Source organism: Rutidosis leptorrhynchoides, chromosome 3, assembly GCF_046630445.1.
Source record: "Rutidosis leptorrhynchoides isolate AG116_Rl617_1_P2 chromosome 3, CSIRO_AGI_Rlap_v1, whole genome shotgun sequence".
In the NCBI taxonomy this organism is placed as follows: domain Eukaryota; kingdom Viridiplantae; phylum Streptophyta; class Magnoliopsida; order Asterales; family Asteraceae; genus Rutidosis; species Rutidosis leptorrhynchoides.
In genome coordinates this window covers 244,486,502-244,513,635 of record NC_092335.1, presented here as the reverse complement: position 1 = coordinate 244,513,635, position 27,134 = coordinate 244,486,502, and the positions used below count along the sequence as shown (strand labels likewise).

The 27,134-nt window shown below is 33.5% G+C and overlaps 1 long non-coding RNA gene across 6 annotated transcripts; it reads right to left on the bottom strand.

Moving 5' to 3' along the window:
- Positions 1 to 22,799: 22,799 nt before the first annotated feature.
- Positions 22,800 to 25,901, bottom strand: LOC139897326 (uncharacterized). Of its 6 annotated transcripts, XR_011776521.1 has the most exons (7): positions 25,580 to 25,901; positions 25,440 to 25,492; positions 25,301 to 25,324; positions 25,189 to 25,212; positions 24,864 to 24,984; positions 24,516 to 24,726; positions 22,800 to 23,985 (listed from the first exon to the last, which is right to left on the bottom strand). It is a non-coding gene; the product is annotated as an uncharacterized lncRNA (long non-coding RNA). The 6 variants fall into 6 exon arrangements; XR_011776520.1 differs by having other exon boundaries at positions 25,440 to 25,901; XR_011776522.1 differs by lacking the exon at positions 25,301 to 25,324.
- Positions 25,902 to 27,134: the final 1,233 nt, after the last annotated feature.

Below are 27,134 nucleotides of genomic sequence, written 5' to 3'. Positions count from 1 at the left end.
TATTCTAAGTGGTTGAGCACTTGGTAACCATACTTAACATTTAATCACGTCGCATATTCCCTTTATTATGAAATCTTACTACACCGTACCAAGTGTAGTCACGAAACGAAGTACTGTGCAACCGTTGAATACTGGTCGTCCAGTCCGGTTGGGGTTGTCAAGCCCGATAGATCTATCAACAGGATTCGCGTTTACAATACCGCTGTAAATATTAGTTACCAAGCTACAGGGAAGTATGCCAGTGGTACAACTCAACGTAGAATATATTTTTCAGTTACTTGTGTCCATAACGTAAAACATAAAATACATGTATTCTCATCCCGAAATATTTAAAGTTTAAAAGTGGGACTATATACTCACCATATTGTATTTTGTAGTAAAAATACATATAACATCATTGAACATGTACAAGGTTGGCCTCGGATTCACGAACCTATATCAAGTATATATATTAACACGTATAATCACATAATTTCCATTTGTTAATTATATATTATTTATATATTTAATGTTGTAGTTATATAACTAAATTTCAATATATACCTTACTTACATATTATATCTTCATTTATATGTTATTTATATTTATTTTGTAAAATAATTTCCATTTATATATACAGTTATATTAATCTATACTTATTTGTATTTGGTGTCTTATAAACAAAAACATTAATTTATTATATGTAATATAAGTGTATAATATTTATTTACCATATGAAAATAATACTAATTATAATAAAATGTTAATATTGATAAAAATGACAATTTTACTAATAATGTTAATTGATAATTTTAATTAATATAATGATAATAATAATACTTATTTTCCTAACAATAATAATAATGGTAGTAATAAATAATGATAATGATATTGGAAACTACCTTTAAGACAAACTTAAAAAAATATGTCACAGTCCAGGCTCGAACTCACGACCTCTCGGTAACCCAACAACACTATCAACCATTTCACCACCTCTGTTTTTCTTGTTTACATATAAACTCGATATTTATTTAACCCGTCTCATTTTTTTTTTCCAAAGCATGTTCCGGCCCAACAGACAATTAGTCTCGGCCCACCATGGCTTCATAAGCCCAAACGAATTTCTCTAAGCCCAAACTAGGAAAGGAAATAAACCACGGCTCAAAATAAATCGCTGGTCCAAGTTTAATATGGGATTACAGCGCATACATACAGAAATCGATTTCTTTTATTTGTGTATATATATTTTTTATTTTAAAAGCAGCCTACTGGAAGATACACGCACCTACAGCTGTCATCCCTCTTTCTTTTTGTGAAACCGACAGGAGCAATCAAGAGAAAATAAAATAAATGTATTCATCTCTAATAACCATTATCCTGATTCATATCCTTTCCTTCGTTCTTCTTTTAAATCGTTTTTTTTTTTTTTTTACAGTAGGTGGAAACAAGAACATAGGTGTCGGTTTAGAGATGGATTCACATAAAATCATAACTACTAATCATCATCTTCATCGTTAGTGTTATAGCACGCGTATCGTGAATCTTCACTCATTCCTTCTCGTTACATTTGCAGGTACTTTAATGGTGGTTTGAAGATGGGAGATGGAGTTTCGGTGATGGTGTTTGTAGGTATTATCGAACAAGAAAGATGTAAGAATGGGAAAACTTATCAAGTGTTGGTTTTGAGTTTTTTTTTTAATGAAACAAAGTCGTATCAGTAGCCATAAATATGATGTAGGTTTTTCGAGCAAAACGGCGGATAGAATCAGTTGTGGGTTCGATGGTCTTCATCACAACTTGATAGAGAGAGAGAAAAAAAGAGAGATGGTGTAGGGTGTGGAAGTTCACGGTGGAGAAGTTCAAGAAGGTGGTGGCGATCGTAGAGTTAAAGGTGAAGTGGACGGTAATCAAGAACAACAGTATCGTGTGGCAATAAACTAGTTGCAGGTTAGTGTTTTGTTTCGAGGATTGTGATGATTGTCTAGTGGTGGTTTCGATAAAAGAGGTGATTACAGGAGTGGTGAGTGAATGGAAAAGAAAAACAAACAAAAGTACCGGAGATAGGTTTTGATTGTGGAAGGTGATTGACGGGTGGCTAGAGGATCAATAGTTGAGGTCGTGGTTTATGGTGGATAGTGATTATAGGTTTGGTCTTGCAAACCGAAGAACGATGGTTCGATAGTGATATGAGTGGTAGTTTTACAGTTGCAACCATCGACCCAATTGGTGAAGGTTTTTGGTGGTGGTTCGTCATTAAATCATGATTGGAGTAGATGGTAAGGAGGAAAGAAAAATAAACTTATCTGATAATTGATAGAATTGATCGACTGATATCCTTTAACACAAATTTTGGGTCAAGCTTTATAGAAGTCTTGAGTTGACAGATTTATTATCAGGGATAAAAGAAATACATAAACAAATAAAAGTGAGAAAGCAATTGTTAACTAATTTTGTTGGATTCTAAGATTATATTCGATTTGTACTGTGATTAAGAGACAGCAAACAAAAATAAGAAAAGTCTGGATCCTAACCTCAATTTGGATCGTATGAATTTTATATTTTATACAATTAAACTAATTTTAATAATAATAATAATAATACAAATAATAATAATTATATTTAATAATAATTTTAAGGTTACTAATAAAAAAAAAATGATAATAATGATATTAAATATAGGGTGTGTTAATTTTCTTATATTGAAACCTAAATATTACATATCTAATACTTTGTTATCGTTATCAAATAATAGGTATATATCGTGTACGCACATAAATGTTCGTGAATCGTCAGGCTTGGTCAAGAGGGTATCTAATCATCCGAATATAGATTTCAAACTTTCTAGACTCAATATTACAGATTTTGCTTATCGTGTCGGATACATATAAAGTTTAAGGTTTAAATTTGGTCTGAAATTTCCGGGTCGTTACATAGGGTTCTTACTAACAGTTTCAGTAGACACTGAATCATTGGGACCCTTTGAAGTCAAACTTATTCTTTGTGATTTGTCTACGGCTTCCTTCATAATTTCGCATAATCCGCTTTTCGGTACTAAATTTCCTATTGAGTGTTTCCAATACTCCATTCTTTATTATCAACTTTTAGCCATTAAGACCATCTACAACATGCTGCATCGTCAGCATTCTCAAAGTTAACGGATCTGGGTCATCGGTTATCAAACCGAGGTGGTTTCAGGAGAATTATGTTTTTAGATGATTAAACTTTGATGGTAATATGGTGGAATATAAAAGGTTCTCTGGTAACAATAAATGAGTGCGTATATATATCAAAGTTATAATAAGGTTGTTTTGAACGAAGAGTCGAAATCAACTTGCTGGAGCTGTGACAAAATTTGGCAAATTTGGAAAGGAATTGCAAAGTTATTCTGGGTAATAATAACGCCATAGGATTTAGCACAGGCATGTGTTAAACGTTTACTCAGGTTCCGAGAGTTTTCAAGTGCGTAACTATATGCATCAATCTCTTCTTACGTAGATGAAGTGCGGTTGGTTCATCCTCTCGATTGAGGTGTTTTCAAGAATCATGAAAGGTTTGAACGCGGATTGTAATCGTTAAGATACATTTGAGGTTTAAGATGAAATCAAGTGGCAAACTTGAAGAATTGTTTAGTTTCATATGTTATAATCAATATTTTAATTCATTTTAATTGTCCAAAGTTAGCAGTCCAAGAGTCCAATAGTCCAATAGTTCACATATAGTTTAATATATAATATTCGAATTAATTAATACGTATCGTGACCCGTGTACCGGTCTCAGTATTGATCACAACTCAAACTATATATATATTTTGGAATCAACCTCAACCCTGTATAGCCAACTCCAATATTCACATATAGAGTGTCTATGGTTGTTCCAAGATAGATATATAGATGGGTCAATATGATATGTCGAAACCTTGTATACGTGTCCCGTTATTTAAAGTGCGTAAAATAAATAAATGTATATCATGACCCGTGTACAACGTATTGTCTCAGAATTAATCCGACGTATTGTGTACATGTGTCCCGATTTAAAGTGCGTAAAATAAAATAACAGAAATTAAATGACGATAAATAAAATTGCGATAATTTAAATTGCGATAATTAAAATGTAATACGGAATTAACAGTTGGCTGGGAACAGTTAGCTAGGAACAGTTAGCGTGGGTTCTTAACAAAATTCATCATAGTTAATTTGTTTGTTTCTAACACTTTTTATTTTGTCCAATGTTTTCTTCGTTATGCCACTTGTTGGATTCTAATAGGTCAAAATCCAAATTTGAAATTTGAATGGAAATGGTTATTCTGTGGTGAACGGATATGTATATCGGTGGTTGTAAGTAGAATAGTAAATAAACGTTGAATCATATTCGAAGAATGTACAGTGTAACTTATTAATGTGAAATCTAAATATCCCTCGGGTACTACCTACCCGTTAAAATATTTTCATCATTAACAGTTTGTACGAAAGAATTTTTAATTACGATCTTTATGAAAATATACTTGCATATATATTCTCTTCGGATGTAATCATGGGTTTAATGAGTCAATATTATATTAAACTCATTTGATTTATTGTTATTACTAGATTACATGATCTCTAAAACATTGGAGATTACATAATCACCATGTCGAACGAAAATAAAGGAGGTAGAACGATACGTAAAGCGAAGATAATCGATATAGAAAGATATGTAGAACAAAGATCATACTCGATGTACAAATGGTGATATTGAGGCGTGTGATGTTGATATCCGAGGTACAGATTGTGATGTTGAGGCTTATGACGCGGTTGTGATTGGGGTGATAAGGGTACTGTCGACGTTGATGATGGTGGTACAGATTATGCTGCCGGTGCTGCTGCTGGTGTTTGCAACCTTCGCACCATATTCTCTAAAGCCACTACCCGAGCGCGAAGCTCGTTGACTTCTTCTATTATACCGGGATGATTGATGGTTGGAGTTAGCGAATGAACAAGATCTGAAATATGGAATAGTATATAATCGTGACGAGATACTCTAGAAATGAAAGAGAAAATAGTCTCTCGAACAGGTTCACCGGTAAGTGCTTCAGGTTCGTCGCCAAGAGGGCAATTTGGTGGATGGAAAGGATCTTCAATGTGAAATGATTTTCAGCTATCGAATGATATTCTAACTATATAGAATATCTATATATATAATCCTAAAGATTTCGTAGACTACAGAGAAATTTACGGCATATGTCAGGCAAGTCTACAGATGCGCTAAGATATGAATTATCAGATACGCTGAGATATGAATTTTGTCTATATACTATCAATGCAGTAAATGCAGTAAGACATGTCTAGACTTATGAATGATAACCAGACAATTCCTTAAGGATGATAAGTTGATGATTTCCGACTAGAAATGATAAGCAAAACTTTTGACATGTAGACACGGTCGAAGTCCAGACTCACTAATGTATCCTAACAACTTATCAGTTAGACACACTAATGCAGGCCTGGTTCGCTAAGACCACCGCTCTGATACCAACTGAAAGGACCGTTACTAATCCATCCGGACGAAGTCCTCAACATTTGGTCCCATTGCGATGATCGACTCCAAATAATGTCCTTAAAATGAACATATGCACAGCGGAAGACTTAATTCGTACCTGAGAATAACATGCTTTAAAAGACAACATAAAGTTGGTGAGATATAGGTTTGATGCTAGCAGTGTTATAACTATGGACCACAAGATTTCATATATTTAAACATAATACACTCGCAAGTGTATGTAAAAGTAGTTGAGCACTTGGTAACCATACTTAACATTTAAATCATCGCAGCATATTCTTAAATAATCGCTACACCGTACCAAGTGTAGTATACAGAAATGAAGTAGTGTGCAACCGTTGAAAACTGGTCGTCCAGCCCGGTTGGGGTTGTCAGGCCCGATAGATCTATCAACATGATTCGCGTTTACATTCCTCATGTAAATATTAGCTACCAAGTATAAAGAAATATGCCATGGTACAACTCAACATAAAATTTATTTTTGATCACTTGTGTCCATAACGTAATTCATAAAATGCATGTATTCTCATCCCAAAATATTTAGAGTTTAAAAGGGACTATATACTCACCATACTGTATTTTGTCGTAAAAATACATATAACATCATTGAACACGTATGAGGTTGGCCTTGGATTCACGAACCTATATTATTCATTTATATATTAAAACGTATATTGGAAGTCACATAATTTCATTTATTAATACATGTTATATATGTATTTATGGTTATATAAGATTTACACTAAATTTTCATTTAAAGTCATATATTTATATTATACCTTAAATTATGTGTTATATATATATCTAAAATAATTCTTGTAGTTATATTAATATCTATTAGTATTATTTTAAAAATACATAATTTGTTATATGTAACTATACGATAATACTAATTTTTAATAAAATAATAGATTCTAAAGAAAATATTAATATTTTTAGTACTAAAGATAGTAATAATAATAATACTTATAATAATAACAATTATACAAATAATAAGTGTACTACTAATGATAATGAGTTTAATAATAACATCACTAATAATCATATTAGTAATTTTTAATGACAAAACTAGTAACGATAATAATATTAGCGATATTAATAATTATTTTATAAATCTTAGTATAGAATAATAATACTAATTACTAATAATAGCAATTAATAATAATAATAATAATAATAATAATAATAATAATAATAATAATAATAATAATAATAATAATAATAATAATAATAATAATAATAATAACAAAATGGAATGCTACCTTTAAGGAGTTTTTCAAAAAAATATTTCTGCCTTGAACGGGACTTGAACCCGTGACCCCTTGCTAAACCACTTACACCCCAAGCCACTCGTCTGTCTCTGTATATCTGATTAATCCTCCTATCCAAATTTACTTAACCCCGTATCACTGTATCCCTTCTCCTTTATTTTTTTCCAAATCGATCAGAGACCAGAAAATAGTATCCCCGTCAAACGTTAATTTTAATACTTGTGATTAACTGACATCTACTCGTAATTACGACTTCAGATTAAGCAGAAAAGAAAAAAAATATATATCAGCAATACCTGCTGTTTCTGTGTCGCGGAAAAAAAAAAACAAGAACATTTAAATAAATTTCGATTTTTAAAAAGTTTTAGCTTAATGTTATAACACAACTTGTTTTTCAAATTACTCCTAGAATCTATAAAAATTATCTATTGAACTCAAATGGAAACAGAATTTTCGAATTTACTTGAAGAACAACTGTTGACTTTTACATTTTTAAACTTTGACTCTTGAATTCGTATTCAATAATAAGAATTGGAAGCTGAGATTTTAGAGAAAGTTTGCATAAACGATTCCTAACACAACTGCACTCTTAGATTTTAAAGATTGATTCGTTTTCGAATTAAGAGCAAAAATAATATACGAGCAGGGATAAAAGCAAAAAAATAAAATAAAAAAAACTTCATAGGCGATTATCTGTATCAGTTTGATGATGAACGGTTATTTATAGCTGGTAACAAAATTCGATCCAATGGATTTAACTGAAGACGGGAAATCACGAGGGTACAGAAAAATATGGATGATAGTGATAGGAAAAAAAAACAGATATTACGTGATATATATATATATTTTATTTTATTTTCATCTGTTTATAACACATGCGTATACAGTATTTATATTTGTATTTGTACTGAATTTTTGTATTTATCATTATATCTATAGCTGTATTTTATATATATATATGTGTGTGTATTTGTATCTAACTACATCGACTATTTATATATATATATATATATATATATATATATATATATATATATATATATATATATATATATATATATATATATATATATATATTTTGAATATTAATGTTTGAAAAATTAATATTATTAGGTTCCCTTATATATATATATATATATATATATATATATATATATATATATATATATATATATATATATATATATATATATATATATATATATATATATATATAAGGGAACCTAATAATATTAATTTTTCAAACATTAATATTCAAAATTAATTTTAATAGTAATAACATTAAAAATTCCAATAATAATAACTATTAATAATAATACGATAATATATATTATAAAAATGATAATGTTAATATTTGTTATGGATAATAATAATGGTTTGCATTATTTTCATAATGATACATATAATAATAATAATGACAATAAAAATATTAGTAATAGTAATAATAACTTAACTGTATCCAATTTCATAATCTTTATATTATATATAGTAATAGTATTTATATTGATATTAATACAAGTAATGATAATTTTAATATAGTAATTATAATTTATCTTGTAATTGCATCGATAACTATAATAAACTTATATTTAAGCAAAATACGTTCATGTAAAGTATTATATATCCAATACACATAATTGTTCGTGAATCGCCAGACATGGTCAAAGGGTAATTGATTAACTGAATAAAGATTTCAAACTTTCTAGACTCAAAATTACAGATTTTGCTTATCGTGTCGGAAATATATAAAGATTGTGGTTTAAATTTGGTCGGAAATTTACGGGTCATTACAGATGGCACCGTTATTCCGGGGATCCACTGAGGTCGAGCGTTCACTAACGGACATGGTCAGCGTCGTAAGGTTACCGCCCATAAGCGGGTCGTGCCTTACCCGGCTGATCCGTTCGTGCGTAAGCCTTACCGCCATGCAGCATCTACCTCTGGAGCCGGACCATCTGCACCACCAGCACCATCTGCACCAGCAGTACCGCCTGCTCTGCCAGCCCCTCCCTCTGTCGAGGAAGTGGCGAGGGAGGTAGAGATCCTCCATGCTCGGGTGACTGAGCTCGAGGAGCAGATGTCCCATGTGCTGGACATCCTTTACCCACCGTCACCATAGAGCTTTGTAGTAGGTTTCATTTTGTAATCTCGTTGTAGTTCCATGTTTTCCTTATGTAATGTACGAACTTATATATGCAACTCCTTATTAATGGAACTTTGTGTTGTTTAATCCTTGCATAGTGTTCTATTTACGTTACTGTATACCTGGTTGCGTTACTATATTGGCATGCGTTGTGTTGTTTCCCTGTTTACTATATACTATATTATTATATATTAAATGCTGGATTTTGACTTAAGTCAAAATTTCTGTTTCGAAGGGCAATGGCAAACACACGAACAACACCCACAGCAGCTCAAATCGAAGAGATGATTAATGAACGAGTCGCCGCAGCCTTGGCGGAAATGAACCCTCAAGCTGAACCACCGCCGATTATCCAACCCTTTCGAAAAGAGTGCACCTACAAGGAATTCCAGAGCTGTAAGCCACATAACTTCAGCGGAACTGAGGGGCCTGTTAGTCTCACAAGATGGTTTGAAAAGCTTGAATCAGTATTCTGAGTCAGCAACTATTCTGAGTCCAACAAAACCAAATTTGCTTCCTGCACGCTATCTGATGGCGCCCTCACATGGTGGAACACCATGGCTCAGGCACAAGGTATTGATGAGGCGTATGCTACGCCATGGAAGGAGTTCAAAGCGGCTATGATTGATGAGTATTGTTCGATAACCGAGATACAAAAGATGGAAATAGAGTTTATGCAATTGAAAGCTGTTGGCAACGATCTCGATGGTTACAATCGGAGGTTTCTTGAGTTAGCTCTTATGTGTCCTACCATGGTCACCCCGGAATTCAAGAGTATGGAGAGATACTTCTGGGGACTCCCTAAGTCCATCAAGGGTAATGTCACCTCGTCCAAGCCACCGAATGTTCCCGAACCAATGCGCATGTCGCATACACTCATGAATCAGATTCTCATCGATGAACCAGAGAAGGCTAAGTCTGAAGTGGGTAGTAGTGACAAGCGAAAGTGGGATAACAGTAAGGGGAGGACCTATGATCAAACCCCCATTAAGAGACACAACAACGGTGGAAACCCCAACCCCGACACAAGCTCCAACCCGAACTACAAAGGTACCCTACCGCAATGCAAGAGGTGTTACAAACACCACACTGGGTATTGTAATGCGGTATGTGAAAAGTGCAACAGGATCGGACATGTTGGTAAGAACTGCAAGATTCCCATCCCAGCTGCAAGGACAAACCCAAATGGGCCAAGGAAATGCTATGAGTGTGGACAGCAGGGCCACTTTAGGAATGATTGCCCCAATAAGAAGAAGGACGGTGGACCACCCCGTGGTAGAGCTTTTAATGTTAATGCAAGGGATGCACGTGAGAACCTCGACTTGGTTACAGGTATATTCACTATAAACAATCTTTTAGCTTCTGTCCTATTTGATACTGGTGCTGATAGAAGCTATGTATGTAGACACTTTTGTGATAAGACAAATTGGTCATTAGTTCCTTTAAAAGAAAGTATGCTTGTCGAGGTAGCCAATGGTAAACTTGAAAAGGTTGACCAAATTGGCCGAGGAGCTATTATTAACATAGCTGGTGTGGATTTCGAAATTGACTTGATACCCATCAAATTGGGAAGCTTTGACGTGATTGTCGGCATGGACTGGTTGACTAAAGTAAGGGCCGATGTTATTTGTGGAGATAAAGCTCTTCGTATACCACAAGGAGATGGTGAGCCACTGGTTATATATGGAGAGAGATGTAGTTCAAAACTGAATCTCATTAATTGTATGAAAGCGGAGAAGATCATGAAGAAAGGACGACTTGCCGTTTTAGCACACGTGAAGGCTTTAGAATCAGACGAGAAGAGTGTGAATGACGTGTGAATCGTGAATGAATTCCCCGACATCTTTCTGGAAGAGTTTCCTGGATTACCGCCACCCAGAGCAGTGGAGTTCCAAATCGATCTATTGCTGGGAGCTGCACCCGTAGCTCGTGCGCCGTATCGTCTGGCACCTTCAGAACTGCAAGAGTTGCAGAGTCAACTGCAGGAATTGCTCGACCGAGGGTTTATCCAACCGAGCTCGTCGCCTTGGGGTGCACCTGTTTTATTCATGAAGAAGAAGGATGGATCCTTCCTCATGTGTATCGATTATCGTGAGCTGAACAAGATGACGATCAAGAATCGATATCCTCTTCCCCGAATTGACGATCTTTTTGATCAGCTGCAAGGATCAAGCATTTATTCTAAGATCGATTTGCGATCAGGTTATCACCAATTGAGGGTGAAGGAGAGTGATGTGATGAAGACTGCGTTTAGAACCTGTTATGGTCATTATGAGTTTCTCGTGATGCCATTCGGTTTAACCAATGCACCCGCTGTATTCATGGACCTCATGAATCGTGTCTGCAAGCCATACCTGGATAAATTCGTTATCGTCTTCATAGATGATATCCTCATCTACTCCAAGAGCGAAGAAGAACATGAGCAACATCTTCGGTTAGTGCTCGAACTCTTGAGATAAGAGCAGCTTTATGCCAAATTCTCCAAGTGTGAATTTTAGCTGAAGGAAGTCCAATTTCTGGGTCATATTGTGAGTGATCAAGGTATCAAAGTTGATCCCGCCAAGATCAAGGCTATTAGCATGTGGGAAACCCCCACTACTCCGACTCACATCCGCCAATTTCTAGGTCTTGCCGGTTATTACCGAAGGTTCATTGAAGGTTTCTCTTTGATTTCGCATCCTTTGACTGCGTTAACTCATAAAGGGAAGAAGTTTGTTTGGGAAAAAGAACAAAAAGCAGCATTTCAAACCCTGAAGCAGAAGTTAACCACCGCACATATCTTATCTCTTTTCGAAGGCAGTGACAACTTCGTTGTGTACTGCGATGCTTCGAAGAATGGTTTTGGTTGTGTATTGATGCAAAGAAGGAAGGTCATTGCCTATGCATCTCGTCAACTGAAAGTCCACGAGCGAAACTACACTACTCATGATCTCGAACTTGGAGCCGTCGTCTTCGCATTAAAGCTGTGGAGACACTATCTTTATGGAACAAAGAGTACTATCTTTACCGATCACAAGAGTCTCCAACACATCTTCGATCAGAAGCAACTAAACATGAGACAGCGACGATGGATTGAGACACTAAACGACTACGATTGTGAACTTCGCTACCATCCGGGCAAGGCCAATGTTATAGCTGACGCCTTAAGTCGAAAGGAGAGGATGGTACCTCTTCGCGTTCGGGCTCTGAACATCACCATCCATTCGAACCTCCACAGTCAGATTCGAGTAGCCCAAGAAGAGGCTCTCAAGGAGGAGAACATATCTCGCGAATACCTGAACATTCTCGTCTCTAAATTCGAGGTTAAGGAGTCTGGACTCCGATGTTATGCCGGAAGAATTTGGGTACCTCGTTATGGAGATCTACGGAACCTTATACTTGATGAAGCCCACAAGTCGAGATATTCAATTCATCCAGGAGCTGGCAAAATGTACCACGATCTCAAAGAACATTATTAGTGGCCAAATCTTAAGAAGGATGTTGCAACTTATGTTGGAAGGTGTTTAACTTGTTTGAAGGTTAAGGCTGAACATCAGAGGCCATCTGGATTACTTCAGCAACCAGAAATCCCACAATGGAAATGGGAAGCAATTACAATGGATTTCATCACGAAGCTACCAAAGACGGTGGGCAGATACGATACAATCTGGGTTATCGTTGACCGTCTTACCAAATCTGCTCATTTTCTAGCGATGAAAGAAACAGACACAATGGAGAAACTTGCTCAACTGTACATCAAAGAAGTTGTATCTCGTCATGGTGTGCCACTATCAATTATCTCAGATCGCGATCCCTGTTTTGCTTCCAGATTCTGGCGTTCCTTGCAAGAAGCCTTGGGAACTCGTCTCGACATGAGCACCGCTTATCACCCACAGACCGACGGTCAGAGTGAACGAACGATTCAGACATTGGAAGACATGTTGCGTGCCTGTGTTATTGACTTCGGAAAGTCTTGGGAAAGGCATCTGCCGCTAGATGAATTCTCTTACAACAACAGTTATCATTCGAGTATTAAAGCCGCGTCTTTTGAAGCGTTGTATGGCCGCAAGTGCCGTTCTCCTATTTGTTGGGCCGAGTTAGGCGAAGTGCAAATCACCGGACCCGAGATAGTCCATGAAACGACGGAGAAGATTTCTCAGATTCAGGCGAGACTTAAGACGGCCCGCGATCGCCAAAAGAGTTATGCTGATCTTAAATGTAAAGACTTCGAATTCAACGTGGGTGACCGAGTAATGTTGAAGGTCGCACCCTGGAAGGGTGTAATTCATTTTGGAAAGCGCGGAAAGTTAAACCCGCGATATATTGGTCCTTTTGAAATTTTGGAACGTGTTGGACCCGTTGCTTATCATCTGGGTCTTCCAACTCAGTTGAGTGCTGTTCATCCTACCTTCCATGTATCAAATTTGAAGAAGTGCCTTACTCCACCGGAACTTATCATACCATTGGAAGAACTTACGATTGATGACAAACTCCACTTCGTGAAAGAGCCTGTCGAAATTATGGACCGTGAGGTTAAAACCTTGAAACGCAATAAGATTCCAATTGTCCGAGTTCAATGGAATGCCAAGCGTGGACCTGAGTTTACCTGGGAACGAGAGGATCAAATGATGCAGAAGTATCCTCACCTTTTCCCGACTCCATCACCATCAGCTTAAATTTCGAGACGAAATTTCCAATAACAGGTGGGTAATGTAACGACCCGACTTTTTCGACTTGCTTTTGTGCCTTGTATTTTAGCGAAACTGCGTATTTGTGCGTACTGTGTTACTTTATTACTCCGGAACCTTGGCACACGTGTTTTATATTCATATATACTTAAAAACATGCCTTGGTGTATGTGGAATGCTTAACTTGTCCATTGAATGCTTTATAACCGTTAGTGTTACTTGCCGTTACGAATAAACCGCGGACTGCGCGAACATTTGACTTTTGTCGGAACCGAAACTTTTGGACTGCGAAATATTAATTATTATTTTTTAATAATAATTACCTGGGCTTTTGGATGCTTAATTTTATTTATTTAATTGCTAAAGCCCAATAGTTAGTCTTGTTGGACTTTCTACCTTGTTGGGCTCAAGCCCACCCTACTCTAGCTAGTGACCCAATTAATTAGCCCAAGTATTATTACTAGTGACCCATAATAATAAATAAATAAATAAATAAATAAGTAATTATGAGCCATACTAGGATAATGGATAAGGTTTATCTAATTGTCACATGGGATTCTAGCAAAAGGACACACTTTAGACAACCATGATCCATAAAGCAACATGGTGTCTCCCCCTCCCCTCCTCAAAATTTTGGCCAAATGGCCTTGCCATGTCATCAATCCAAGTGAAATTATGCCTATAAATACTAGCCTTTAGTCCCTCATTTCCACACTTGATTATTTTAGTTTTTCACACACTTGTTCTTTCTTTCTTTCTTTACTTTCTAGCATTACTTGTAAGTCTTCTTTTCCTTCTTCTTTTTTTTTTCAAATTCATGATCATCATCATCATTTTATGGAGATCAAAGTTCCTTTTAGCTTTGATCTTACTTATATCTTGTTGATTCAAGCATGAATCTTTCAAGAACATGGAAGATTCAAGCTTTTTAGCTTGAATCTTCATATCTTTTGTAGATCTACTTCTTTTATACTTTAATCTTTCTATTTTATGATAAAGATTCAAACTTTTGTTTGTAATCTTCATGCATCTTCAAGATCCAAGCTTTATGCTTCAAGATCTTCAAGAACAATCAAGATGCAAGCTTTCTAGCTTGAATCTTCATATCTTTTTGTTAGATCTAAGTTCTTTTTGCTTTGATCATGTTGTTTTGTGAAAAAGATTCAAACTTGTGTTTGTTATCTTCATATATCTTAAAGATCCAAGCTTTATGCTTCAAGATCTTCAAGAACAATAAAGGTTCAAGCTTTCTAGCTTTGCAACCTTGTAACTTGTGTGAATAGGATCCAAGCTCTCTAGCTTAGGGTTCCATCACCTCATTTGACTTAGATTGTGTTCATACTTGTTTGATTGATGTAAAGTTTGTAACTTTGTTTGTAAATAGGACTTGTAATTGTGTTAAGACTAAGGATATGATGTAACCTTGGTTCATCATCCATCTAAGACTCTTAAATGAGTTGTGTTCCACTTGGTCTTAACATATTGTGTATTGATGGTAGAATCTTGGTCAAAAGTGATGCTAAACCATCAACGAGTTGTACACTTGAAGCTACAAGCATCAAGGATGAGAACCGTGATGAGCATCAAGCACCAAGAACCCCACCGGAGCACTTGTCCACTGATTTTCGTATCTGATCAGACCACCTAGGCTACTGGAAATTTGATTTTCAGTTAGTTCGGTTCGAGTAGATGATTTTCCCAAGCCTCGTCTTAATCCGAGTAACGGTTTAGGATTTGTGACCCTCCGAGAGTCACTACACCCTATTAACATTGTGCTGAAATTTCTGACCTACTCGCACTTAAACCGTCGCCACGGTCAAACGAAGACGAGTTAGGTTCTGAAAATTGGTCAGCTGTTAGGGGACTCATATACGGAGCCATATCCACTGACCATGCGTCTCTTCGATTTACGTAGAGGTCGTAGCAGCTGACCAAAATCAGCCTATTGTTTCGATCTCTATTCTCGTCAAACTTACTTAGCTTTTATGATGATGAATGATGATGATGATGACACTTAAACTTATTTTATGCACTATTAGAATTTATAAAGACAACCTACTGACCTAGTAACATTTGATTTAGGTTGACGACCTTTCGGACCGACTTACTACTTGCGTACTTTCATTACCGACTTTACCGCTTTTATCACTGTGAGTTATATCATCCCTTTTTTACTTTAACTATTTTGGGATTGAGAATACATGCGCTTTTTACGTTTTACATACTAGGCACGAGTACTTAACTTTATATGTGTGTGGGTTATATAACGGAATAAACATTCCCCTTAGCACGGTAACGTTTAGTCATTGGTTTTTGAACCGGTGAATGCGAATCTTAGATATGGATCCATAGGGTTTGACATCCCCACTCGGGCTAGTCGCGCTAGCATTTAACGGGTGTTTAATACTTCGTGAACATACGTACTCGCCAAGTGTAATTTCAAGGGGTTATAAACGTTAAGTTTAGTTACCGGGTGCCCACGGTTATGCATATACTTTTCATACCGTTTTAATACGCTGTTGCAGCACTGAAATCTCGTGGCCTATCTTACGTTACTATTACAACTTAAACTATAGCTCACCAACATTCGTGTTGACTTTTTAAGCGTGTATTTCTCAGGTGCCTAGAGGTTTATTGCTTCCGCTGTTACACTTGATGTCATGCTGTTATTTAATTGCTGTTAAGGACCTGCTGTATTAGTTATCCGCTGCATTACTAGAGATGTCTCAAATTATGAAACTTATGTTTTGCATTTGTAAACTTATGTTATTTTGGAACAATGGTTTGTAATAAGCCTTATGACATGTTATCTTTGTAAAATGTTATCTTTTTAATGAATGCAAATCGGTTTTCAAACAGCATATAGTGTTTGACCTTGTGATGATCCTATTGTTGATGATCCGTACACAATGGTTTTGTACGGGGCGTCACAGATACATCCAAATTCGGTTATCAATCGACTTCCCTTTTATTTTTTTATCCATTTTCTGAACAATGGTCTGTCGACCATCCTTTATTGTGAATAATTGATTCCATTCAGTGTTAATTAGTTCATATAACCTGTTATCGTCAACTATAACCCATACATTACAATCACATGCCTTGATTGATCGAATTAAACAGAAAATATTATGAAAAACAGTCAACTGTCCCTGTTTCATCTTCATTCGTCAATTTGATCGATTCTTAAATAGATTTCAAAATTTGTTAATGAAGTATTGTTAGAAAGATTTCGTTTAAACTAACTGCAAGGTTGCAGGTTCCAATTTTCCATAACAAGTCCAAATTTTTAAAGTCAAAGATCATATGAAAAAGTCAACAGATTCTTCTTCTTTCGAATTCGTAAGTTATATGTTATTTCTGTATCAATTGAGGGTTCAAACAGTTTCTAAAAAGGATTATAAACCATTTTCATGTAGAGATCATAACCCAATACTGCTTGGATTTTAAAATCGAATTAATTGTTCATCGTGTTCTTCATAAAAAAATATTACAGTATATTTCTTTTTAATTTCTCTCAGTTTTAAGCAATTCTAAAAAAAAACAACCAATTGATTTCTGTTTCGTTTTGATATTTTAAGAACAACATTGTATTTATTATTACATGGTCTTGATCTCTGGTCGATTTAATATTAAGAAGGAAGAAGATGAATAGGGACAGAGTTAATACGGGTTAAATAATGATAGTAGGGGTTATAAATCAGAAAAACAATTCAGAGTAGCTGGTTTGATCATTTGAATGGTGAACGAGTGGTCTCGGGTTCGAGTCCCACATGGTGCATTTCTTTTTACTTGAAGTTTTCAAGGGTATACACACTTTCTTTTACTTTTATTATTATTATTATGATTATTACTATTATTGTTATGATTATTATTATTAGTTATTAAAGTTATAATTATGATTATAAATTGTTATTGTTACTAGTATTATTATTATTATTAAAGGTATTACTAATAGTACTAGTATTATCATTATAATTATTAGTATCACCATTATAATTATTATTATTATTAACATTAATATTATTAATCTTATCATTTAGGTAGTATCATTATTATTATGATTATGTTTATTAATGTTATCATTATTCTTAATTAATATCAGTATTAGTATCATTTTTAAACATTAGCACTATTAACCTAATTATAATAAATATTACTAAACTTTTCATTACCATTATTATAAGATTTATTAATAAAACTATCATTAATATTATTATTAGGAGAATCATTGAAATTATTATCATTAGTATTAATACTAGTATTATCATTATTATCATTACTATCATTATAATCACTACTAATATTATTCTAGTATTGTTATAATTACTATTTTTAACAAACAAATGAAATATATATATATATATATATATATATATATATATATATATATATATATATATATATATATATATAATATAACATATGACAAAACAAAATTTATATTTTTATATAAAATTTATATATATAATTAATGAAATATACAAGTTACTAATATAAAAATTATATCACTAAAAATAATGTATATTGTTCGATTACGATTTTACGTTTTAATATATATATATATACAAATGATATAGGTTCGTGAATCCGAGGCCAACCCTGCATTGTTCATTATTGTTATATGTATTTTTACTACAAAATACAGTATGGTGAGTTTCATTTACCTTTTTACCCTTTATATTTTTGGGCTGAGAATACATGCGCAATTTTTATAAATGATTTACAAAATAGACACAAGTACGTGAAACTACATTCTATGGTTGAATTATCGAAATCGAATATGCCCTTTTTATTAAGTATGGTAATCTAAGAATTACGGAACAGACACCCTAATTGACGCAAATCCTAAAGATAGATCTAACCGGCCCAACAAGCCCCATCCAAAGTACCGGATGCTTTAGTACTTCGAAATTTATATCATGTCCGAAGCAGGATCCCGGAATGATGGGGATATTCTTATATGCATCTTGTGAATGTCGGTTACCAGGTGTTCAATCCATATGAATGATTTTTGTCTCTATGCATGGGACGTATGTTTATGAGAATTGGAAATATGAAATCTTGTGGTCTATTAAAATTATGAAATAATTCTTTATGATAAACTAATGAACTCACCAACCTTTTGGTTGACACTTTAAAGCATGTTTATTCTCAGGTGTTAAAGAAATCTTCCGCTGTGCAATTGCTCATTTTAAAGATATTACTTGGAGTCATTCATGACATATTTCAAAAGACGTTGCATTCGAGTCGTTGAGTTCATCAAGATTATTATCAAGTCAATTATAGTTAGATATATTATAAAATGTTATGCATGTCGTCAACTTTCGATGTAACGAAAGATTGTCTTTTCAAAAACGAATGTAATGTTTGTAAAATGTATCATATAGAGGTCAAGTACCTCGCGATGTAATCAACTGTTGTGAATCATTTATAATCGATATGGACTTCGTCCGGATGGATTAGGACGGGGTATGACAGCACACTTCATTCCATGCGCGAAAACTTTTGATGCAAGTCAGGTATCAAAACTGTATTTTTCAGAGGTGGTCCGTTTACATGGGATACCAAAAACAATAACATCGGATCGAGATGTCAAGTTTCTGAGCCATTTTTGGCGCACCCTTTGGGCGCGTGTCGGGTCTAAACTTCACTTTAGTAGCTCTCACCACCCACAGACGGATGGGCAAACTGAGGTTGTTAATCGAAGCCTTGGTAATCTATTGCGGAGCCTCGTGGGGGACCACCCGAAACAATGGGATCTAACCTTAGCTAAGGCGGAATTTGCATTTAACAGATCGATTAATCGTACTACGGGCAAGAGTCCGTTTGAGATTGTGTATGGGTCTAACCCTATTACCCCTCTAGACCTCTTGCCACAGCCTGCTCCAGATCACGGGTCTAGTGATGGTAGTACACACGCTGAGCAGATCCAAGATTTACATCAGCAGGTACGTGCTCGTATACTTCGCCAAAATGATCAGTATCGTTCGCGTGCTAATTTACATCGTAAGAGAGTGGTTTATGAAGTGGGTGACTTGGTTTGGATACATCTACGCAAGGAACGCTTTCCAGGGGGTCGTTTTGGCAAGCTAAAACCACGTGCGGATGGGCCTTTTCGTGTCTTAGTACGTATTAATGACAATGCGTATAAAATTGAGCTTCCGGGACACTACAACGTCTCGGCAACCTTTAATGTGGCAGATTTATCACCCTACCTTGACGACGATCATGCACCTTTAGACTCGAGGTCGAGTCTTCCAGAAGAGGGGGAGGATGATGCAGATACAAGCGAACAAGAACAACCATTGGGCTCAGCTTTTATTAGGCCCAATTAGGCCACCACTCTGCAGGATTATTTTGTGGGCCTGAAACTAAAGTCCAGCAAGTGAAAAGTTGCATACGGATGAAGTCAGAAAGGAGCAGCTGTTATCTTATGTTTATGTTTATCTATTTGGTTTTTTTTTCTTCCTATTTTCTTGTTAAGTTGTTGAACTCTAGTTAAGTAGGAGTCAAGTTGTTTTGGAACTCAGTTTTTTTTTTTTTTTTTTCATTATTCTTATCGTGAAATAAAGAAGAGTCTGTCTGGTTTCTTTTGTGCAAATTCGATTTCTTATTCAGCCTCGATCAGGACATTAATAAAATTACGCGATTGGTCTCTATTGTGTGGTGCATATTGCACGAATGGGGCTTAGGTTTTTTTTTTAATACCTTAATAGCTTCAAACGTTTGGAATGTTTTCAAACGTTTGAGTTTGTTACATGACGTTTAAATGACTTCATGTGCGACGCACATGAGTGTATTTTTGTCATTTTAGTATCAGTTTTTCCTAAATCAGTGTCTTTATTTTTCTTTAACAAAAATTTATAGTTGCTTAAAAAAAAAAATCGTAAATTTTCATTTTTAAAATCAGATTTAATTATTTATTCAACCCAAAAAAAAATTAACATTCATGTCATTATTGTTCAAGTGATATCTTGGAAATGACACAAACGTGATTCTCCACTACTCCAAGGAATCTAGCGACCACCATCGTTTTTTACATATGTACCATCATCGATCAAATTTGAGAACAATGACATAAATCACACGTCCATCCTTTCAATTCGTGGACCTCCATTGCTAATCTTTATTCAAGATGCAATGACATAAATCACCAGCTTTTATCATTTTGTGAAATGTGTTCAGCTTCCTCGTTTCCCTAAATTCGAAACCCGCCATCGAGGATTTAGGGTTCTGAAGGGGACGTGTATGTTTCCCCGTACATAGATCTGAAATTGAAACCAACCATCGGCGATGTTACATGTATGGTGTGTCCGGTGGCGGTGGTGGCGAATGTACGAGACGCCCGTTCGTAAGATCTGCCATTAGATCCGTCAAATCCTTTTGTGATTTTCTTCCGCAAATCTACTATCAAATCCTTTGTGATTTTCTTTAATTTTTAGTTTCTTACTAGTATAGTATAGTAATACCTCCGTCCCGCCACAAGTGTCCACAATTCTATTTTGGAATGTCCTATTTCAAGTGTCTACTTTGTGTTTCAGCCAATGAGAATATGTTATTATGGAGATAGAATATTTTTGATTGGTGGAGAATGAAGTTAGTGGGATTTCCTAAAACTTTGTGCAAAAAGTAAGTGGACACTTATAATGAGACGGATGGAGTAACTTTTTTGTTTTTTTCACCACCCAGCCCAACTATTATAATACAGAAATAAGAACAATCCACAACACAAAAATTTAACGTAGAAACTTCAAAATATATGAGAAAAATCACGGGCCTCCAAAGAGAGAAATTCACTATATCACAAATTGTTACAATGACGTATACGACTCTCTTAAGCCAATTACACTCTCCAAAATATTTAACTAATACAACTCTCAAATATTTAACTAATACAACTCTCAAACAAAGGTAACAAAGAAAGAAATAATAACGAATCCCATAAGCTCTTTTTATAACTAAGGATTTCACCTCCAACTTCTTTCATCAACCTACGTGGGACAACTTCATTTTATATTCAAAGAGGTTACTCCTCTTTTCTTTCATCCACCAATGTGGAACAAGTAACTATATCATTTTTCTATCAAAAATAACACCAACATTTTTGAATTATTTGTGGTGGTAACAAGAATTAAGGGGCACACGTTTCGCTACTAAGAAATGTTTGTCTCTCCATATCAGCTTGAGTATCAATCACATTCAATACAAAAAGCAACCTGGATGACTAAAAAAAGTCAAACATACACTATCAACTTAGTTTTGATAGTAACAAGAGAAATAGTTGCCCGCTACGCTGGGCGAAAATTATCAAATCGTCTAATATTTATATTTAAAATGTAACATTTTTTAATGTATCAAATTAAATCTTCATAAATAATTAACATATAACTCGTTGTTAAAATGTTACTCATTAAAATTAAGATAAAAATTATTTAGTTGCAAAATAAAATTGAAGTATCAAATATCAAACATATTTGCTATGCATGTTTTCTAATGTTGTGATGACAACAAATTTTAACCTCAAATAAGTAATATATACGTAGTATATACTCCGAAATCAATAATATAGTCACATAAATTTTTTGACCAAAAAATTCACCCTTAGAGTTTGCGGAAACCAATAATATAGTCACCTACAATTTTTGACCAAAGAATTCATCCTTAGAGCTACAAAAAAGTATATACTCCAAATCAATAATATAGTCGTGTACAATTCTTGATAAACAAATTCATAGAAAACAATAATATAGTTGGCTACAATATTTTATAAATAATTAACATATAACTCGTTGTTAAAATGTTACGCATTAAAATTAAGATAAAAGTTATTTAGTTGCAAAATATAATTAAAGTATCAAATATCAAACATATTTGCTATGCATGTGTTTTCTAATGTTGTGATAACAAAAAATTTTAATCTCAAATAAGTAATATATACGTACTATATACTCCGAAATCAATAATGTAGTCGTATACAATTTTTTGACCAAAAAATTCACCCTTAGAGTTTGCGTAAACAAATTATATAGTCGTCTATAATTTTTGAGCAAATAATTCACCCTTAGAGCTATAAAGTATATACTGTGAATCAATAATATAATAATATAGTCATGTATAATTCTTCACAAACAAATTCATAAAAACAATAATATAGTTAGATACATTTTTTTTTTCAAAGAATTTACCTTAAGAGTTAAAAAAAAAAAAAAAAAAAAAAACCTGAACAGTAAAAGTGAGCCAATAGATAGCCCCATTCCGGGCGCAAATAGGTATAAGGTAATAGACCCTTTTCCATTCCTACCATCCTTATAATTGGTATCATACCTTGCATTGAAAAGCCACACAGTGGCTTATTAAACCTGTAGTGACCCATCAAACCAAACTAAAACCCATAATAGCAGCCTTTGTACCATAGAGCATCAAGTCAACCAAAACCCATTTTTCAACCCATAACAACTTAGAACCATATCAGACATACTTCAGTTGCTTTTTTTTCAATATTAGAACCCCATACAACATTAGGAAGATGTTATGCTTGTCCTATTTGACAGAAACTGACAAAAAATTCCAATAGAATTCAACCACCGGTCTTTAAAAATTCATTTTTTGCCTTTTACATCTTTCGAACCAATATTATCATATTTGAAACAAAATACCGGGTATATTAAATAAACGAAAGTTAAAGGATACGAAACAATAGATTTGAATCTTCTTTTTCTTTCAGGTTTATACTCAACTCATTTGTTACACCAATGAGCACGAAAATATGTGAACGGAATATAAATCGTGGTCGCAGCGTTCTTTATGTTTTCGAACAAATATGAGAACCAAGATGCACTTCAACGAATATATGAAAATTTAATTATAATAGTATACTATCACCTTTATTTTTTTGGGTTGAGACTGCTCAATAGTCATATACTTTTTTTTTTTGTTCCAATATAGGATATATACCCAACAAAATACTAGTATAGGCTATAAACTTTGAAAAAATGTGTTCATGTATACCAACCTAACTTATTGTGCTGATAAATTAGGCAGTTCGTTTGACTTTTTTTCTGAAACTTTGACTTCGAAATCCGAATTCATTTCTTCGGTTTAAGATCGGTAAATTTACATATATTTTCACAAAGAGATTTCGATCACATCTGTATTTTTACATTTTGCTATAACCTCTCAGATTAATCCGGAGCTCAAATCGGGCACGGTTTCGGTGAAGGATGAACTCGAGATCAAACTCTATGACTATTTTGTTGATTATCAGTTCTGATGATGTACGAAACTTCGCTTGATGTTATGATTCACTAATCTGAAGTCAATTTGTTGAGAGAATGATCCTTGATTGATTTTGTATACTTTCTTTTTGTTTCAATATAGGCTATATACCCTAAAAATACTAATGTAGGTCACATACTTTCAAAAAGTGTATCGATATAAACAAGAGGTAGCCTGTTTAGCCGGTAATAGGTTAGCTTTTGTTTACATTGATACACTTTTTGAAAGTATGTGACATATATTAGTATTTTTTAGTATATATAGCCTACATTGGAACCAAAAAAAAAAATTTATATGACAATTTAGCAGCCTAAACCCTATTTTCTTCTATTTCTTGAAAAACTACTTAAGCACGACTTAGAAAGTTTTTAAATACGTAATGTGTTGATTATAATTAAAAAAAATTAATAATAATAATGATCATCATCATCATCATCATCATCATCATCATCATCATCATCATCATAATAATAATAATAATAATAATAATAATAATAATAATAATAATAATAATAATAATAATAATAGAACATCCAGTTCAACCCATTTGCTTTGTCCAACCCTTATCGTTAAATAACTCATGTGAAGCATTAATTTATAATCTATTCATGAAGCTTAGGATGATTTAAAATTTCCGAATACCTCATTTTAAGCTTCAACCATAGATGGTTCCATCGGAATGTTGCATCTTCCCCTACTAAGTGGAGAACTGCTTTTATGTTCATGGTGAATAGCTTATTCATCTTCAAGCAATATGAGTGACTCTATCCATTGAAGACCATCTAACCGATTATCAGATCAGTAATGATAACATTAGTTCTCTCTGGTGCAAACATGATACCACCTGAAATTACTGAATATAAAAAACTTCATATATATTATTCACGAGTAAGCCACATAAAAGCTCACAATCAGGTAGGCCACAAAAAAGATAGCATTAAATTGAAAAAATATAATAAATGTTTAAGCAAAAATGAAGAGAAACTTTACCTGCAAAGATACAGGATGATCCAAGTATATGCCTACAACTTTTGAATAAAGCACAGTATGCAATAATCTTTCTCGCCAAGAAGAAGATGGTTGTTACTCAATCTGTTTACCCTTTTCGTACCTATCATAAGAATTTTGTTAATAACAGTTTGCAAAAATAAAAAAATTTCACTTTTTAACATTAATCAAAACCCCCTGTCAAGCATCACGAATTTCGAATAATAAAATATAATAGCAAACCAAATCATAAAACAAAATCAAATACCCACGCAAAAAAAAAAAAAAACAAATAACAGTCGGATTTGTTCATTACATAACATAGTACCTGCAATTCAATTCATTATAATACCTGCAAAACCATTAAAAATCAAAACCTAAAGAAAAACAAAAACATAATAACAAAAAATTAAAAATAAATATTTTATATTTAATTGCACCTGCAATTCAATTCAACATAATACCTGCAGCAAAACTATTAAAAATCAAAGCCTAAAGAAAAATAAAAACATAATAAAAAATTAAAAATATATATATTTTATGTTTAATTGACTAAAGAATAAGGTTATTTGATTGTACCATATCCGCATCAGCTTTCTCATCTCGTAATGTTCTTCTAAAAAAAATATGATCTAACGATAATGAAATCAAAAAACAAATCAATTGCACATATGAGTATGCATGGTATAAAGAAAACTTAAGGGTAACGATTACCGTACCGATAATTTTGAGGGTCGCACAGAGATGTACGGTGAAGGTTAACTATGTGGCTTCTGATCTGAAGGGTAACGACGGTCCCGACACTGAATGGAGAAGGTGGAGATGGAGAGTTGAGATGGTCATTATGAGACAAATTAGATTAGATTCAGATATGATATGGAGAATCGGGTATGAGATAAATGAGTAGGTTGGGTTTGATAGACTTTTGCAAGGTAAGGTTGAACAAAAGATATGGAGGAGGTGTTCAGGAGGTGTCCGCTAACTGTTTGCTTATTCTTTTACGTTACTTTAATAAAAAACGAGGAGAAAACATGAATAGGAACTGACTGGGAGAGGATGATGAAATGTGGACCAATGGTAGGCAAGAAGTTTGTTGTGCTAATAGATGATGTGTAATTGTTCTTGTTAGTTTTCGAACTTGAGAATTAACCTTGAGAAGTGATTTCATTATTAGGATTATAATTTGGTTTTTATTGTTAGGATTTTCACGAGTTAGAGAGCAAAGAAAAGAAAGAAAAAATTAAAAGCAAATGACAAAAATTGAAATAGATGGAAAATTATAAAATTATAAAAAGAGTTTTTTTTTTTATTTTTAACCATAATGACTAACTTTAAAATTTGATTATGCAAAATTTGATAATACATTAAACTATGCATGTCCAAATTTATTAAGGATAGCCCTAAGAGTATTTTTAGATTTTTTCTTAAAAAGCAAAATAATAACATTTATTATTATTATTATTTATTTATTATATTAATAATGACGATAACAATAATAGTTACAATTGATTTGTAATAATTGAAAAATTATGTGATTGGTTTATAATAAATAAAAAGTTATGAGCTTGATTTGCAATAAGTGAGAAAGTAACTATTCATTATTTCGTGCTTTAATTTTTGTTTTTTCGAGATGAAGGACTCAATGCTCAATCAATAAAGTAAGACATATATCGACGGTTGATGCAAATTATTTAATAAAATAGAAAAAACTATATATAATTAATAATAATAAAAATAATAATAATAATAATAATAATAATAATAATAATAATAATAATAATAATAATAATAATAATAATAATAATAATAATAATAATAATAATAATAATAATAAGAAGAAGAAGAAGAAGAAGAATTTATTATTAAAAAGAGAAAAATACTCGAATAATTTGTAGTAACTGATAAATTTTGTGATTACTTTTTAAAAAGTGTGAAAACTATTGTGTTAGATTTGTAGAAGTGAAAAGTTTGTGTTAATTTGTAAAAAATGACAATTTTGTGTTAATCTGTGTAATATGCATCAAACATTACAGATCAACTATGTAATTTTGGCTTATATTAATTTAAGGTGTATTTTTTTTATTGCAAAACAATGGAATTGTATTAATATCAATATTTCACCAAATCAGTGAAGAATTGCAAAACACAATGCAAAATATTCAAGATGGGCTTACACTAACTTACCTACTTGATACAAGCATTACAACGTCAATAAAAAATCATAAGGTGTATTATAGGCAACATCTATTCAAAATTAATGATATGTGTATACAT